Genomic DNA, 17,582 nt, shown 5'->3' with positions numbered 1-17,582 from the left:
CAGCCAAGCAATTAGGTTGGTTTCCTTCAAGTCAATTACCACCATTAAAAAAAAAACCAAAACCAAACAAACAAAAAAAAACAATGAAATTGGCATTCGTTGGTGAGCAAATGTGCAGGCCAGACAGGGATATGAGATCCACAGTTCAAACAAACCCTTGCATACTCCTGACGTGTTTTTTCCAAACACTCTTCGGAGTCTCAGTTTTATCCTTAAAAGGCAGAGAGATGCACAGGTTTTAGCTTAACCCACTGCGCAGATGAGAAAACTGAGGTCCAGGGAGACCCCATGATCTAGGGCGAGCGGCAGGTGGGAGATTAGAACCCGCGAGGCTGCCGCGGCCTCTGCTCCCTCCCCGCTAAGCTCTGTCCCACAATGCATCCGAGAGCAGGAGCTGAAAGCCTCTAACACCCACAGATCCCTCTATGACTGCAATGTGAGGTACGTAATCTCTCTCGTGTGAAGTGTTTATGTGTAAAAACAGCGGATTAGTGTCTCCGTGCTGCTATGTCTTCTGGGATCAGCAGGACCCAGCCTCCTGCCCCGCCCTGGGATGCGGAGCGGTGACCTCCAGGCGCGGTAAATCGCCGCGGCGCCCGGGACACAGCGACCAGTGCACCCCCGCGGTGGGTCCCGGCGGGCTTTCCATGACCTTCGCCTCACGCTTCTAGCCCGCCGCCCGGCAGGGGGCCTGGGACGTCCTCCCAGCCGGGATCCATCTCAAGCCCTCCCACCTCCACCCGCCGCCCTCACCGCCCCCCGCCCCCCGCAATCCTTCCAGGCTTGGCCCTCGCGTGGGGAAGGACGGAGCGAGCGGGCGGCTGGCTGGAGGCCCGAGTCTCGGGGATTGGTTACATTTTTCCCTGGGTTAATTACCACGGGGAGGGAATCTGAGCTGTGCCTGTCTCGGGCACAACAAGCCTTGTCGCCTGGTGAGAGAATCTCAGTCTTACTCAGGTAACACCTGCTGGCCCGGGACGGAAATGTTCTCATTCTGGGAGGCGCCATCTCCCACAGAGGACTGCAAACGCCCCAGGCGGCCTGGACCCGGACTGGAGCCTCCCGTGGTGGAGACTGGACAGGGTGGCGACGGGATTGGACGGCTGGAGTGTGGGGGTCACTCGGGGGTGGGGCTAGGGCGGGGCACGTTTGGGCTGCGAGGCCCGGGCCTGAAAGGAATCCCTCCTTGGCCAACCCCACCCTGTTTAACCCTGATGCAATGCACTTGCCCTTTGCGTTTACCCCGGGGCAAACATTTAACCTTTCCATTTTTTGCACTGACATAATGAGTCTCGGTGTCTAGCACAGGCCTTGACACATAGTAGGCATCCGATATCTGTTTGTGAATGCACAAGCCCATCAGCGTGTCTGTCTCCTAGGGGAGTCGTGTTCTCAGACTTGTCAGCATTTCAGCACCCAGTTATGACATGTCACGTGGGCTACTACTGGTAAAAATGTGAGCATCCAGATGAGTGCATTTTTTGCTTTTAAAGGTAAGTTGAAATAGATTGAAGATTATTTCCATCATAATGCAGCTCACTCTCTTGAGTCTGATGTGCTATCATAAATGGGAGAGAAAAGGGTGGAGGTTGTAGGGGACATGTTATTTGGTCTTGTTCTGGTAATAGCTTTTGATTTCATCTTGGGGAATGACCTTGGGCTGACAATCAAGGTGTCCTGATCTTCTTGCCAAGGAGCAGGCTTGAGTCCAAGTTAGGTCCAAGGGACTGACTCTGTCATCTGGACTTTGAATGTTGAATAGTGACCTAAGAATAAGGGAAAAATCCATTACAGCCAATGCACCTCCATGGCATACCAGGGGAGGACGCTCTAGTTTCGGCCTTCTTCAAGTCTTGTTCTTCAGTCATTTCATAGATTATATGAATTTCCCACTGCTTTCCAACAAACTTTTTTTTTTTTTCTTTAAACGGTCAGTTTCTGTTGCTTACGACCAAAGCACCCTAACTGCAGGAGTCACAGCTGAAGATTGGGAATATGTAACACTACCTAGCTTCTCTGGGCAGCAACTCAGTAGATTGTGTTCAGCGCTAAAGAATCCTTAGTCTACTCTATTATTTTACAGATGAAGAATTAAGGTTCCAAGTTCAGTGACCAAGTCACGGTCACACAGCCAGATTCACAGGATCTCAGAGTTAAAAGGGAACTCAGAGTCATTCATCAAACTTTTCATCTGATATTTACTTTCCCTCTGAAATAGCTTCAGCAAGTGCCCATCCAAAAAAAAAAAAAAAAAATGTGTGAACACTATCAGTGACAGCAATAAATCTCTCTGGGCAACTCATTCCTCTTCCACATGACATCACCTCAGATAGCCAAAGACTGCTATCACCACCAAGATTTTTCTTTCTTAGGACAATGTCCCATTTCCTACAGCTGTTCCTCATGTGGCAGGGTTCAAGGCCTTCACCACACTGACCACTGTCCTCTAAATGCATTCTGGTCTGTGTTCCTTGGAGCATGTGTCCCTAACATGGAACAGAGCACCCAGCTGTAGGCTACTGGTGCAGAGTTGGTGGATCACCACTACCCTTATTCTAGAGAAAATGAGTTCTTAGGTCCTAAGTTCCTCTAATTCAGCCTGAGGTCAAATTAGCTTGCTTGTTTGTTCTTGTCAGTCACATTATACTTGTGCTATTCACTAAGCTATCCTCAGTTACTTTTAGCTGTCCCACTCATATTTGTGTAAGTGGGAAACTTAGATTCAGCCTTCATTTCAACCTTACAGTATCTTTTTGGATCCTGATATTCCCTGCTCCTGTACCCTCTTCCCCAACCCACCTCTATACCTAGACACAGCTTTGCAGTTTCCGCAATTTTCTAAGCATGTGCACTCTCCTCATCTAAGTTCTTTACGCAAATGTGTGCATTCTAAAACCCTCCCTCTAATCGCTTTAGCCCAGGAGTTCAGAGCAGCCCGGGCAACGTAGTGAGACCCCGTCTCTACAAAAAAAAAAAAAAAAAAAAAAAGGTAATATATAATTAGCTGGGCATGATGGCACAAGCTTGGAGTCCCAGCTACTTGGGAGGCTAAGGTGGGAGGATCGCTTGAGCCCAAGAGGTCAAGGCTGCAGTGAGCCATGATAGCATCACTGTACTCCAGCCTGGGTGACAAGTGAAACCTTGACTTGAAAATAAATAAGTAAATAAAAATAAAAATAATGCCCCCCGCTCCAGGATTTTGTTTACCAGGAAACTAAAAACCATCTTATGTTATGTTATGTTTTGTTATGTTATATTTTTTTGAGACAGTCTCGCTTTGTTGCCCAGGCTAAAGTGCAGTGGTATAATATCAACTGACTGCAAACTCTGCCTCCCGGGTTCAAGAGAGTTTCCTGCCTCAGCCTCCCAATTAGCTGGGATTACAGACACCTGCTACCACGCCCAGCTAATTTCTGTATTTTTAGTAGAAACGGGGTTTCACCACGTTGGCCAGGCTGATCTTGAACTCCTGACCTCAAGTGATCCACCTGACTCAGCCTCCCAAAATGCTGAGATTACAGGTGTGGGCCACCATTCCTGGCCTAAAAACCTTTTTAAATTAGAAGATCTCTGTAAGAATCTGAAAAAGTTTAAGATCATCTTTATCCCCCTCCCCTAAAATACACCTGTATATAGTCATATAAGATTCATACAAGATTGTGTATGGTGATAACCCTGAGTACCCTATTTCTCAGCAATTCTACTCCTAGGTATACACCCGAGAGATGAGTGCACATGTCCACCAAAAGACATTTACAATAGTAGTAGCTTTGTTCACAATAGCCAAAGACTGGAAACAACGCAAATGTCCAGCTGCAATAGAATGGATAACTAAATTGTGGTATATTCATACAATGGAATACTATTTAGCAATGCAAATGAATGAACTACTGCTACATAGAACAATATGGATAATTTTCACAAACATGATGACCCAGAAAAGCCAGGCACAGATGAAGAGTAGTTACTGTATGATTTAATTACAGGAAGTTCAAGAACAGGCAAAACCAATCTATGTTGAAAAAACTCAGAATTCTAGTTACCTTCATAGTGAAGGTAACTAGGGCACAAAGAGCTTTCTGGGGGAACTGGGAATGATTTACATCTATAGTTACACAAGTTTATGCATAGGTAATGAAGCCATCCTTGCAAAAATTAGTAAGAAACTTATGGCAGTAGGGGAGATCTGATCTAGCTAAGCTTCATCTTGCCTTTGGCCTTCAAGCTGCCCTTAATTATTCCTAGGCTTAGGCCAAGCTAACTTCGGGAGACATTTAGTTTATAGTTTAAAGGATAATCGCCCATCCCCAAAACTCAACCACCTTTGCAAAGCTAATAAGAGACCACCAGGCTAGGAGGATAGAGAAGCCTGAATTCAGCTAAGGTGTAGACATAAATGATTGCCAGTCATTATTCTGGAAGTGACAAGATATGCAACTTCTCCAGTGACTCCTGTGGATAACGTCACTGTTGTACAACCCAAGAACAGCTTTTTCAAGTTTTTCCCATGTCTAACACCATGCTCCACCTGGACTCGCCAGCCGCTCCTGTGGCCCCACGCAGAAGCAACTCGGCCCAAGAGGACAGCTTTGGCTCCCTGTAATTTTATCTCTGACCCAACCAATCAGCATTCCCCATGCCCTAGACCCCTGTCCACCAAACTAGCTTTGAAAAACCCCTAACCTCTGAGCCTCCAGAGAGATCGATTTGAGTAATAACTCTGTCTCCCGCATGGCGTGGCTGGCCCCGCATCAATTAAACTCTTTGTTTACTGCAGTGCCATGGTCTTTAGGAACTGATTTTGTTTGTGCAGCTAGAAGAACCCATCAGGCGGTTACAGTAACAATTCACTGAACCCTTCAATTAAGATTTGTATACTTTATCCTATGCAAATTGTAACTCGATATGAAGGTTTAAAAAATAAAAAAATACATCTCTATCAAAATAAAAACCCTTCCAAATACACTTAGAATTGGCTTGCATACACATAGCACGCTTTGTAAAATAATGATCTTGTTTAGTGCTGTCACTTTACAGTTAGGGAAACTGAAATTCAGAAGGAAAGAGTTGCCCTACTCAGAATCACACAGAGATTTAACAGCAGAGCTGTGGCAGAACCAGGGATCCTGGCTCCTAGCCCTGAGTTTTCCAGTGTAAAAATTCATGCAGCTGTACACAGGGGCTTATACACTTTATGGTAGATCTGTTATACCTCCATTTAAAAAAATTAAAAAACAAAATATATGACAGGACTGGGGTTTATTTTCTCCCTTTTGACCGCTGGTAGAAGAGTCTTTCATAAAACTATAAAATGTCAGGCTGGGCATGGTGGCTCACACCTATAATCCCAGCACTTTGGGAGGCTAACATAGGCGGGTCACTTGAGGCCAGGAGTTCGAGATCAGCCTGGGCAATATGACAAAACCCCATCTCTACTAAAAACACAAAAATTAGCTGGGCATGGTGGCAGGTGCCTGTAATCTCAGCTACTTGGGAGGCTGATGCACCAGAATTGCTTGCACCCAGGAAGCAGAGGGTACAGTGAGCTGAGATCATACCACTGCGTTTCTAGCCTAGGTGACGGAGTGAGACTCTGTCTCAAAAAAAAAAAAAAAAAAAAAAAAAAAAAGATTCATGGTCTTTTTTTCCAAGTCCAATACTAGATGGACTTGGAAAAAAGTTGTGAAGCTCATACATAGTATCGTGGGCAGTGACTAACTGGGGCCAGTGGTGTGGATGGTAAAAGGAATATACCAAGACAGTCACAGGAAAGAAAGGCAGATTTATTAAAGAAAGTAGAAAAACACATTGCAAAAAAGCAACAGACAAATTAGCAAGAGAGGAGCTGACTGCAAGGAGACAAAGGTTTGCTGGGATTTTATAGGATGGTGCCTGTGCTGTGTTCTGGTGGGGGCTACATGCAATATTGATAATGCCAAGGTTGCAGTGAGCTAACTTGCATTTTTCTATCAGCTGAGGGTCTGGTGGTAAGTCAGGCACAGAAAGATGGTGAGTTATTTGCACTGGAAGGCTATATGTCCTGGACCACTAAGAAAGGCAGACTTATAGCTTATCTGCTTTTTCTTTTTGCTTTCCCCTGCTCCTGACAGTCTAAATCTTTTCCCCTAATTAGGACTCCATGCATAAGTGATCAGGGGACATGAGTGGAGAGCAATTGCTTACAATCAGGGCCTCCATTTCAGTCTGCTATTCTGGCTAAGCAAGGTCCCACCCTTTAAAATTAAAAGACAATTGGCCAGGCGCGGTGGCTTACGCCTATAATGCCAGCACTTTGGGAGGCCGAGGTGGGTGAATCACGAGATCAGGAGTTCAAGACCAGCCTGGCCAACATGGTGAAATCCCGTCTCTACTAAAAATACAAAAATTAGCTGGGCATGGTGATGCGTGCCTGTAATCCCAGCTACTTGGGAGGCTGAGGCAGGTGGATCCCCTGAACTAGGGAGTCAGAGGTTGTAGTGAGCCGAGATCACGCCACTGCTCTCCAGCCTGGTGACAAAGCAAGACTCTGTCTCAAAAAAAAAAAAAGAAAATTAAAAGACAATTCTCTTTGGTGGAAACCATACACATAAAACATTGTCTGCATTTCTGTTCTCCTTTTTCTGTATTCACCATAAGCATTATACGCTTGGCTCCAGGTAGCAAACCTATATCTTCTTCTATCTCTAAGTTGCTAATATAACTTTATAAAAGAGCCCTTTTTGAGTATTCTTTGAATTTTTGGCAGACTTCAACTCATGCTGGACTTTTATCTCTCCTAAATGATAATGAGTGTGTGTATATATGTATATATATATACACACACACAATTTTCTCTTAAAAAGTGATAAACTGTAATCTCAGCATTTTGGGAGGCCGAGACGGGCGGATCACGAGGTCAGGAGATCGAGACCATCCTGGCTAACACGGTGAAACCCCGTCTCTACTAAAAAATACAAAAAACTAGCCGGGCAAGGTGGTGGGCGCCTGTAGTCCCAGCTACTCGGGAGGCTGAGGCAGGAGAATGGCGTGAACCCGGGAGGCGGAGCTTGCAGTGAGCTGAGATCCCGCCACTGCACTCCAGCCTGGGCGACAGAGTGAGACTCAGTCTCAAAAAAAAAAGAAAAAAGAAAAAAAAGAAAAAAAAAGTGATAAAATGTGATGCATGCTCATTAAGGAAAAATTTTAATGGAAAAGTAAAATAAAAAACAAGTTACCCATTGTCCTTTCCTTATCCGTTCCTGTGAAAAACAAGCAATCTGTTTTTTCCTTGCTTAGCATCCGATTGGGCCTGACAGCAGTTAATTATGGTGTCTCACCCTCCCTATGGAGACAGCCAATCAGAATTATTCATCAACCTGGCCACAATAATTGGTTGATGGATCAACTGGTGACGGAAGTAAAGCCAATTAGCGTCTTCCCTGAGATTGGTCCCATGGATGCTATGATAAAGATGGTCACTTTTTCTTTGATGTTCATAAGCCACAACAATGCAGGGCTGAGGTCATTGGCAGCATCTTTCCAAAGAGGTGAAATGATCCTGTCTGAGAATAAAGGAAGTTCACAGAGGAAAGCAGAGCCAAGAAATGGAGACAGTGACAGAGCCCTCAGGATACCATTTCTCTATTGGCTCCCACTGTGCCTGAAGCTGGTTCTACAGATTAATTTCCCAGTTATGTGTGCTAATGCATTACTATTTATTGTATTTTTTAGGTTGAACCATATGAAACCACCATTTTTGTAAGTCGAAAGCAGTCAAATATTGGCAATTTTATATGGCTCAGCTTAATAAAGCAAATTTGAGTTAGACTGCAAGTTAGCATCTTGACTAATTCAGGTAGGCTTCTAAAAAATTAACTTTTGAGACAGTTGTAGATTTGCACGTAGTTATAAGAAATAATACACAAAGATCACTTATAACATCTTATTAAATGATGGTACAGTATTAAAACCAGGTTATTAACATTTCCATAATCCAGATACAAAACATTTCCATCACTACAACGATCCCTTACTTTGTCTTTTATAGTCATATCCACCTCCACCCCGTCCTTAATACCTGCTAATGTGTTTTCCATTTCTACAATTTTGCCATTTCAAGAATTTATATAAATGGAATCATACAGTATGCAAACTTTTGGGATTGGTATTTTTACTCAACATAATTCTCTGGAGATTCATCAAAGTTGTTGCATATGTCAATAGTTGATTCCTTTTTTGTTTGTTTTTGGCTGAGTTCTATTTCACGGTACAGATGTACTGAAGTTTGTTTAACTGTTCACCCATAATAGGACATCTGAGTTGTTTCCAGTTTAGGGCTATTTTAAATAAAGTTGCTACAAGCATTCATGGACAGATTTTTATGTGAACATAAGTCTTCTTTTTTTCTAGGCTAAATGCCAAGGAGTGCAATTGCCTAGAGTCATGTGGTGGTTCCAGGTTTAGTTTTAAAGAAACTGCCAAACTGTTTTCCAAAGAGGCTGTGTCATTTTCTGTCCCCACCAGCAATGTATGAGTGAGCCAATCCCTTCACATCCTCACCAGCATTTGGAATTGTCACTATTGTTTTTATTTTAGCCATTCCGATAGATACATAGTTAGCCATTCTGATAGATATGTAGTAATAGCTCATTATTTTTATTTCTAAAATATTTTTTATTTATTATTTATTTACTTTTATTTTTTGAGACATAATCTCACTCTGTCACCCAGATTGGAGTGCAGTGGCGTGATCTTGGCTCACTGCACCCTCTACCTCCTGGGTTCAAGCAGTTCTCATGCCTCAGCCTCCCAAGTAGCCAGGACTACAGGCGCACGCCACCATGCCCGGCTAATTTTTGTATCTTTAGTAAGACGGGGTTTCGCCATGTTGACCAGGCTGGTCTCAAACTCCTGACCTCAGGTGATCTGCCTGCCTCAGCCTCCCAAAGTGTTGGGATTATAGGTGTGAGCCACCGTGCCTGGCCTGGTTTTTTATTTTTTATTTGAGACAGGGTCTCACAGTGTCACCCAGGCTGGAGTACAGTGGCATGACCACGGTTCACTGCAGCTTCAACTTCCCAGGCTCAGGTGATCATCCCACCTCAGCCTCCCGAGTAGCTGGTACTACAGGCGTGCACCACCACACCCAGCTAAGTTTTTGTATTTTTGGTAGAGACAGGGTTTTGCCATATTGCCCAGGCTGGTCTCTTAAACTCTTGGGTTCAAGCAATCTGCCTGCCTCAGGCTCCCAAAGTGCTAGGATTATAGGCATGAGCCACCACACTCTGTCTTCATTATTTTAATTTGCATTTCCCTAATGGCTAGTGATGTTGAATATCTTTTCGTGTACTTATTTGCCATATGTATATCCTCTTTAGTGAAATGTCTATGTCTTTTGCCTGCTTTCTAATTGTATTTTTTTTACTGTTGAGTTGTAAAAGTTCTTCATATATATTACATACCAGTCCTTCATTAGATATGTCACGTGCAAATATTTTTATTCTCTTAACAGGGTCTTTCAGAGAGCAAAAGTTTTTAATTTTGATGAAGTCCAATTGATCATTTTTTTTTCTTTTGTGGATTGTACTTTTGGTGTTTAGAATTGTTTGCCTAGCCCTAGATTCCAATAACTTTCTCTTATGATTTTTTTCTATTCGGTTTTACATTTAAGTCTATGATTCTTTTTGAGTTACATTTTTTACAAGGTATGAGACTTCAGTCAGGGTTCTTTTTTTTTTTTTTCCCCTATGTATGTCCAGTTGTTCCAGCACCATTCATTGAAAGGCTATCTTTCCTCCACTTCATTGCTTGTACACTTTTGTCAAAAATCAATAGGGCATAAGGCCAGGCACGGTGGCTCACACCTGGAATCCCAGCACTTTGGGAGGCCGAGGTGGGAGGATTGCTTGAACCCAGGAGTTCGAGATCAACCTGCACAATATAGCAAGACTCTGTCTCCACAAAAAATAAAAATTAAAAAATTAGCCCAGCATGGTAGCACATGCCTATAGTCCCAGCTACTCAAGAGCCTGGAAGTCAAGGCTACAGTGAGCCATGATTGTGCCTGGGTGACAGAGATCCTGTCTCAGGAAAAAAAAAAATCAACTGGGCATATTTACTTAGATCTATCCCTGGGTTCTCTGTTCTATATGTCTATACCTCCACTAATACCACACACTCTTGATCACTCCTAAAAAAAAGGTTCCTGGCATGTAGTAGATGCTCAATACATGGAATTATTATTCAATCACCCAATAAATATATACTACTATTCACATAGTTACTAATATTCTTTACACTTAATTTTCAGCCAAATGCACCTTATCTATTTTAGCAACTTGAAGTTCTCTTAGCCTTAGAAATGGCTATCATAAAGTATCTGCATTAAAAGAACCAAAAAGTGCATAAGTAGAATTTTATTTAGAGGAAAATTGGTTCCAAATGATAGAACCTGATCTGTTAATACTCAGGGAAAGGATCTAGAAGTCACTGGAGCAGCACTTCCCAAAGTGTGTTCCTTGGTACACTAGTCTTGAAGGATGCTCTTCAAAAAAGAGTTTGTGGTCAAAACTGTGGGAAACACTAGACACAATAATGTATTGTAAGGGAGTCACAATATGTTTTATCACATCAAAGTATCTGAAAAGTTCTGAAGTAAAATGTGCCTATTTAATTTACTTTAAGGTTCCCCGAACTAATTTATTCATAGAAACCACATTTTCCCCACAGACAGTTTGCATCCCATGTACAGTAACATCCCATGATACTGTTCCTGGGAGCATACTCCCTGAAGCGTATTTTGAAAAATGCTACCATAGAGTATTATCAGAAAGACTTCAGAATATCAGGTCTGGTAGGAAACTTAGGGCCTTCTGAAGCAGCAGTTTTCAGAGTATGGTCTGAGGACTCTGTGGGCCTCCAAGACTCTTTTAGGGAAACGAGTTCTAACTGTTTTCCTAGAAATACTAAGATGTTACTTGCTGTTTTCACTCATTCTCCTACAAGCATATAGTGGGGTTTTCCGAAGGTTAGATGGCATGTGATATTGCAAGTGACTGAAGGCAGAACCAGATGTGAGAATGCACCTGTCTTCTATTCAACCGGATGGTAAGGGGGGGGTTATAAAAATATAAATTAATGCCACTCTTCTTACTAAATTTTATCTTTTAGAAAAATAGTTGTTGTTTTTTTTCACCAAAAGGTGCTTATACATATAATGAATTCATTGTTGTTACATAAATATGATTAAATTTTGTTTTAATTTTAATACTGCAAATATTGATAGGACCCAGATAAACAAAAATTCCTTAAGGTCCTCAATTAAAAAAAAAAATTTTCCCCCAATATAACCTCAATCTTTTTTTTTTTTTTTTTGAGATGGAGTTTTGCTCTTGTTGCCCAGGCTGGAGTGCAATGGCACAATCTCAGCTCACCGCAACCTCTGCCTCCTGGGTTCAAGCAATTCTCCTGCCTCAGGCTCCCAAGTAGCTGGGATTACAGGCATGCACCACACGCCTGGCTAATTTTGTATTTTTAGTAGAGGCAGGGTTTCTCCATGTTGGTCAGGCTGGTCTTGAACCCCTGACCTCAGGTGATCCACCTGCCTCGGCCTCCCAAAGTGCTGGGATTACAGGCATGAGCCACCATGCCCGGCCTAACCTCAATAATTTTTAAGAATGTAAAAAGACACAAGACCTGAAAGTTTAAAAGCTGCTCTTCTAAACAAATCTTTTCAGGGGGAAACTGAGACCCAATGGGCTAGTGCTTTGACAGGAGTAAGTTCAAACTAGAAGCCGGAACTTATGATTTCTGGTTCCAGGGCCTTACCACAACCCTACGCTGCCTCCTACTCACTACTGCAAGCTGAAAAACAAACAAAAACCCAAGATATTTGATGAAGTTAAGAACATTGAAACCAAAAAGTGAGCTGTTATCCTCTATTTATGCAGTGCCATGAAGTCTACAACCAAAAGAACATGTGCAGTGGTGGGAGCTGAACCAAGAAAAATACAACACAGGGAGCTGAACACGTAGCACCCAGGACGGTGTACATCAGGGTGCCTAATGGGCAACTGCTGGTAGAATGCCTGACATAAACTGGGTCTAGTATATCAATTTAAATATGGGTGTGCATATTACATCTGTATGTGCATTTACATATAAAAAATAGTAAACCAGGCAGTGTTTGTCATTTATTAAGCTTTAGGTAGAATAATGCTTTTATTCTAAGTTTTGTTCAATTAAAATGTAATTCAGCCAGGCGCATGGGCTCATGCCTATAATCCCAACACTGGGAGGCCAAAGCAGAAGGATCGCTTGAGGTCAAGAGTTCCAGACCAGCCTGGGCAACATAGCAAAACCCTCATCTCTCTCTCTCTTTTTTTTTAAAGTGCAATTGCTGTTTGCTTAAGAGTTGCTTTAGTCAAGTGGTGTTGAGAGTGCAGTGTGTGTGTATAAAAAGGCAAATATGGGGACCCCAGCCAAAAAGAGTGTGCCTATCCAGGGGCTTGCCAAGCTAGAAAAGGGTACTACACAGCAGGGCACTCTCTGCCCTGAGCTCAGTGCCCCCATCTCCCTGATGCCTGAGAAATCCTGCTACAGCCAGAGAGATAAGAGGTACTCAGGTATCTGAGGATGGTGCCCATACTATTTCAAAGACATTGTCAGGCACCTGACCTGCCATCTGTGGCTAGAGGGCAATGTCCTATAAGAGGTGGGTCAAGCGCTTCTTTGTACTCCCACATTACTGCCCCTTTGAGAGTGTTAACACATATCTGTATTCTGTCATTTGAGCTTTGTTCTCTGTTTAGGCTGGATGATCTTTTAGTGTGTCTAAGACATGGTTGCTAATGCAAAAATTAGGAAGTTAATCATCTCATAGGAGCTTGAGGTGATGAGACACTGGACAGATAAGCTTTGGTGGGGATTAGAGGAAAAGCAGGGGCATATAATTGATGCCAGGGAGAGTAGACACCATTTGGGAGTAATGACAGCGCTCATCCCCTATCCAAGAGCACCAATGGTAGAGACAGGGAATGAGGAGGAACCCAGACCCTCAGCTGTGGCATGGATGCCAAGATTTCGCCTCGTAAAGTCAAACTGATTTTAGGGTTATTGGATAAAAGCAGATATGAGCTAGAGGGTATGGGTTTTGGCCTGAGTTCTAGAGCTCCAAACTTGGGGGCAGGATGAAGGCTAAGTCCTGAGAGGAAGCAGTGGAAGGCTCCAGAGCTTCCTTAGGCCTCCTCTGCTGGAGAGAGTGCATTGCTGACGTTACCTGGTCTCCACCCTCTCCATGAGCCCTGAGCCAGGGGCTCCCTGCTCCCTCCTGGCTCACATTCTGACTCTGATGTCACTGGGCTCCCTGCCCTCCCTTCCCATACTGAATCGTTAGCTATTTTTCTACATGCCTCTCCCTGCACTTCCCCAGTGCTCTCTCTTTGCTCTCCCTACACCGCCCCTGCCCCCCACCAGAATGCCCTCCTCACTATCACCTTGCTCCTGAATTGCATCCCAAATTTTGCCCATCCCCTTCCCGACAGTATTTGTTTCCCATGGCTGCTGTCGCAAATTACCGTAAACCTGGTGGCTTCACACAACACAAATGCATTATCTGACAGCTCTGTAGGCCATAAGTCTGACAAAGGTGTTCCTGAACTAAAATCAGGGTGTCTACAGGGCTGCATTCCTTCTAGAAGCTCTAGGGAAGAATGTATTGGCTTGCCTTGACCAGCTTTTGCAGCACCCACAGTCCTTGTCTTGTGGCCCCTGCCAGCATCTTTGAAGCCAGCAGCATAGCATCTCTCTGACCCTACTTCCACGTCCATCTTCTTCTCTAACCACAGCCAGGAAAGGTTCCTCTGTTAAGGAGCCATCTAATTAGATTGGGCCCACCTGGATAATCCAAGCCGCTCTCCCCAACCAAGGACCTTAATTTAATTATATTTGCAAAGTGCCTTTTACTGTGTAAGACAGTATTCACAAGTTCCAGGGATTAGGATGTGGACATTTGGGGGTGTGACATTGTTCTGCCCCCACCACTCTGGCACAGCCCAAGTAGCCCTCACTGCCCTCAAAGCCCCCTCTCCACCATTCTGGGCTCCCCTGGCCCTTGGTCTAGGTTTCCCAAGTGCCGCTGCAGCCTTCCCCCAGCACAGCTCTTACCATCCTGAATTGTCATTGCTTGTTGATTTGTCATTTTCTTGCAATAAACTTCAAGTTCAGTGGGAACAGGGACAGGGTTTGTCTTGTTTACTGAGATATCCCCAGCACCTAGCACAGTGCTCAAAAAATTTTTGAAGGGAAAAAGCATTTCTGATACAGGAGATAGAAATTATTTAGGCAGACAGCAAGGACAAAAAAGTCCTTAGCAGAACTTCCCTTCTAATAAGAAGCAGTCCTAGAAATCATTTCTTTTCCAACACAGAGTAGCCTGAAAGATTGGGCTGCAAACATATATAAGGAAGCTGGAAGCTTGCATGGGGGAATGCTGGCAGCTGCACTCATAGAAAAGGGCTACCAGGGGGGCCAGGCATGTTCACCATGGGGCTCTACCTTCCCTTTTTTGTTAGCACATGTACAGTAAGAAAGAACTGGGCAACATGGAGAAGCTCAGGCAGAGAAGCCACCTGCATAATAAAGATTGGGCTGGGGGCTGCCAGAGATTTGTGCCCTATACAGATGGCACACCTGGTGCTAACTTTTTTTGAGGTGCCCTGTATAGATGAGATACCATCTCCCCACTAGCTCATCTATAAAACCCCCTGCATTTCACCTTGAATCGGCAACCCATTTTTCCAGGACCCCTCTCTGTAGCAGAGAGCTGTTCTCTTTCTTTCACCTATTAAATTTCCACTCTTAACCTCACTCTTTGTGTGTCTGCATCCTTGATCTTCATGGCCTGGAGACAACAAACCTTGGGTGTCACCACAGACAACAAGGCTGCTTCACTTCTACAACACATCACTTTTCGTGCTACATTCCAACCATGTGATTGGTCTCCTATTAGGTTGTGCATTACTTGAAAGCAGAGTTACATATGATTTGTCTATTGTATCCCTGGGGTACCTAGCATCTGTGAGCCCTGGAGTTTGGCTCACAGATAGCGCTTGGCACATGTTTATGGAATTAAATTGAATGAATAGGTTCAGACTAACTTCACTGGCATGGCTCATAAACCAGGGCACATGGAGGATGCATGGGAATGAGGTGCCCTGGGTCAGGTAGGACTATTTGGGAAAAGCTTCTGCAAGGCAAGTGCTTGGGCAGAGAGTTGAATTAGATGAAAGATAATGACTGGCAGGGCTAGGCATGATAATATCCTATGGAGGACTGCAATGAGCAAAGTCAAATGTAGGGACAGCCAGGGAGGGGAGTAACCAGTGATGAGATGGGGTGGGGAAGCACAGAAATGGTAACCACTTGGCTTGGTTGCCAAGTGGAGGGGTCTGAATTAGATGCAACAGGGTGCTTGCTACCAGAGATTATTGAGCAATGAGCGATGTGCTGAAAACAGAATTAGAGGAAGATAGGATGAAACTAGGAGGACACAGGAAGGGAGTGCATTTCAGGGAGCAGAATGCTAGCTGAGGAAACATACAGGCAGGGTAACAATAGCTACTTCTTGGGGACACCTGGATAGACAAGATGTGGAAATAGGAGAAAGGAGTCAAAGATAGTTTGATGCCATAATCTAGGGGCTGCAGAAATGCCAAATGACAGTGGAAGTCCTCCCTTCTGTTTGATGAGGAAGATGGTGAGCTCAGCATTGGGCATATTTAGTGTTGTCTGTCAGAGGGTCATCCATTGGAGGTGATAGACTCAGTCCCATGCTTTTGTCCCCATGAAAGTCCCCACCTCCACATAGAACGTATACGGGGGAAGAAGTGTCTTTTTCCAGTACTTGAACTATCTCTTCTGCCCCCACGAGGTAGGCATCCTGTCTCTGCCTGAGCTTGCTCACCAAAGCAGCCATTCTGACCTCCACAATGAGCTAACATTGCCATTTATAGAGCCTTCCTCTTTGTGCCAGATGCTGTTCTAGGTGCTTTGCACATGTAAACTTATTATATCCCCACAACCATCTTGAAAATTTGGTAATATTTATCCCATTTTATGGGCATGGAAACCAAGACTTCTGAAAGGATTCCAAAGACTTCCAAAGACCCAAAGGCGGTGTCCTAAAGGAAACCACCCAAATTCACACAACTAGGAAGGGAAGAACCAGGATTCCTGCCCTGGTCACTCTAGCTCCAAAGCCCCTGACCTTTGCATCACACCACAGGCCTCCTGTCCCTGCTCCCTGCCAACTAGGTTTAATTTAATTCTATATAATTCAGTTTAGCAAACACTTCCTGAGCACCCACCAAGCGCAGGTCACTCTGCCAGGTGGCAAGGATATAAAGAGGAATAAGGCATAAGCGTAGGAGAGAGGAACACAAACTCAGTGGCCTCCAGATAAGTGCCCACCTCAGTTCACAGGGCCTTCGAGGGGCTTGATTCCACCTGGACCCAGCCCATATGCTAATCCAGCCACCAACCTCAAGTTTGGGCCATATTGATACCCCTCCCACCCACCCCTAAGGAATCCCAACATATCAAAGCTGAAGGGGATCTTATAATCCAACCAAATCATTTTACAGATAAGTGAAGTAAGGGAAGCTGAGGCCCAGAAAAGGGAGGTATGTTTTCCAGGCTAACACAGCGGCTTAGGGGCAGGGGCAGGGCCAGGGCCAAAGCCCCGGTGTCCTCACTCCAGGTCTGGTGCCCTGAATTCAGATGAGTCCTCTTTCCTTCACAGCTGGCAAGAAGTTCACACCTGCCCTGTAGCAGCTGGGAACCCCCACCCCTGCATCCTGGCCATGCACACTTTGCCCCATTTTGCCAGGCCCAGCACCAGCATGGGATAGGCGGACCAGGCTAAGGACGCTGTTGTGCACACTCTTCACAGGCCCAGCCCACACCAACCCCTCTCCAACCCTCGATTTCTCCTTCTCAGGTGTGTGTGTAGGGGTAGAGACGTTGCCGCGCAGAAAGTCCTCTGTAGCAAAGACGTGGATCCCTAAATAACATTTCCAGATTTTGAATGAGGACAAAGCCCTTCAATCTCATATCGTTTTTGTTGCTATTACTAGCTTACAGTGCATAAAGCGCTTTCTCTCTAAAACAGCAAGATGAAACAAGCTGAGTTTTATGATACAAGGAAGGGAGAAGCACTGCAGTGGGAATTCTCAGGCCACACAAAGGCAAGACCCTTCCCCAGGAGTTTGGAAGGCTGACGTTTCCTTTTCTGATTTGGTCGGGTTTGAGAAATGCCCGCCTCTCCCTTGCGCAAGAGTCTCCACGCCCAGGTGAAGGCGGGTCTTGCTGCCATGGCGACAGCGCGGTTAGGCTAACGAGCTCCTCTGGCAACCAATAGAAGCTAGGAGAGGGCGGGGCCCGCTGGGTCTTTTGCGGCTGCGGCGGGCTTGCAGGTTCGTGGACGCGGCATTGGGGGAGGGGACGGGGGTCGCGGGGGTACTGGGGGTCCTAGTCTGGCCTAAAACCTCTGGGCGTGGTGGGCACCGGCCTTCGCCGTCGGAGCAGGGGTCCCAGACTCGCACCCA

At 44.8% G+C, this 17,582-nt stretch overlaps 1 long non-coding RNA gene across 8 annotated transcripts; it reads left to right on the top strand.

Moving 5' to 3' along the window:
* Positions 1-246: 246 nt before the first annotated feature.
* LOC105484708 (uncharacterized) lies at positions 247-12,184 on the top strand. Of its 8 annotated transcripts, none has more exons than XR_011612643.1 (5): positions 247-441; positions 1,380-1,493; positions 7,711-7,834; positions 10,984-11,085; positions 11,798-11,934. It is a non-coding gene; the product is annotated as an uncharacterized lncRNA (long non-coding RNA). The 8 variants fall into 8 exon arrangements; XR_989165.3 differs by having other exon boundaries at positions 248-441; positions 11,928-12,178; XR_011612634.1 differs by lacking the exon at positions 247-441 and adding an exon at positions 491-626 and having other exon boundaries at positions 11,928-12,184.
* The last annotated feature ends 5,398 nt before the right edge of the window (positions 12,185-17,582 follow it).

The sequence above is a fragment of the Macaca nemestrina genome, chromosome 1, assembly GCF_043159975.1.
Source record: "Macaca nemestrina isolate mMacNem1 chromosome 1, mMacNem.hap1, whole genome shotgun sequence".
Classification (NCBI taxonomy): Eukaryota; Metazoa; Chordata; class Mammalia; order Primates; family Cercopithecidae; genus Macaca; species Macaca nemestrina.
The sequence above is the reverse complement of the archived record's forward strand: the minus strand, read 5'-3'. Positions and strand labels throughout refer to the sequence as shown.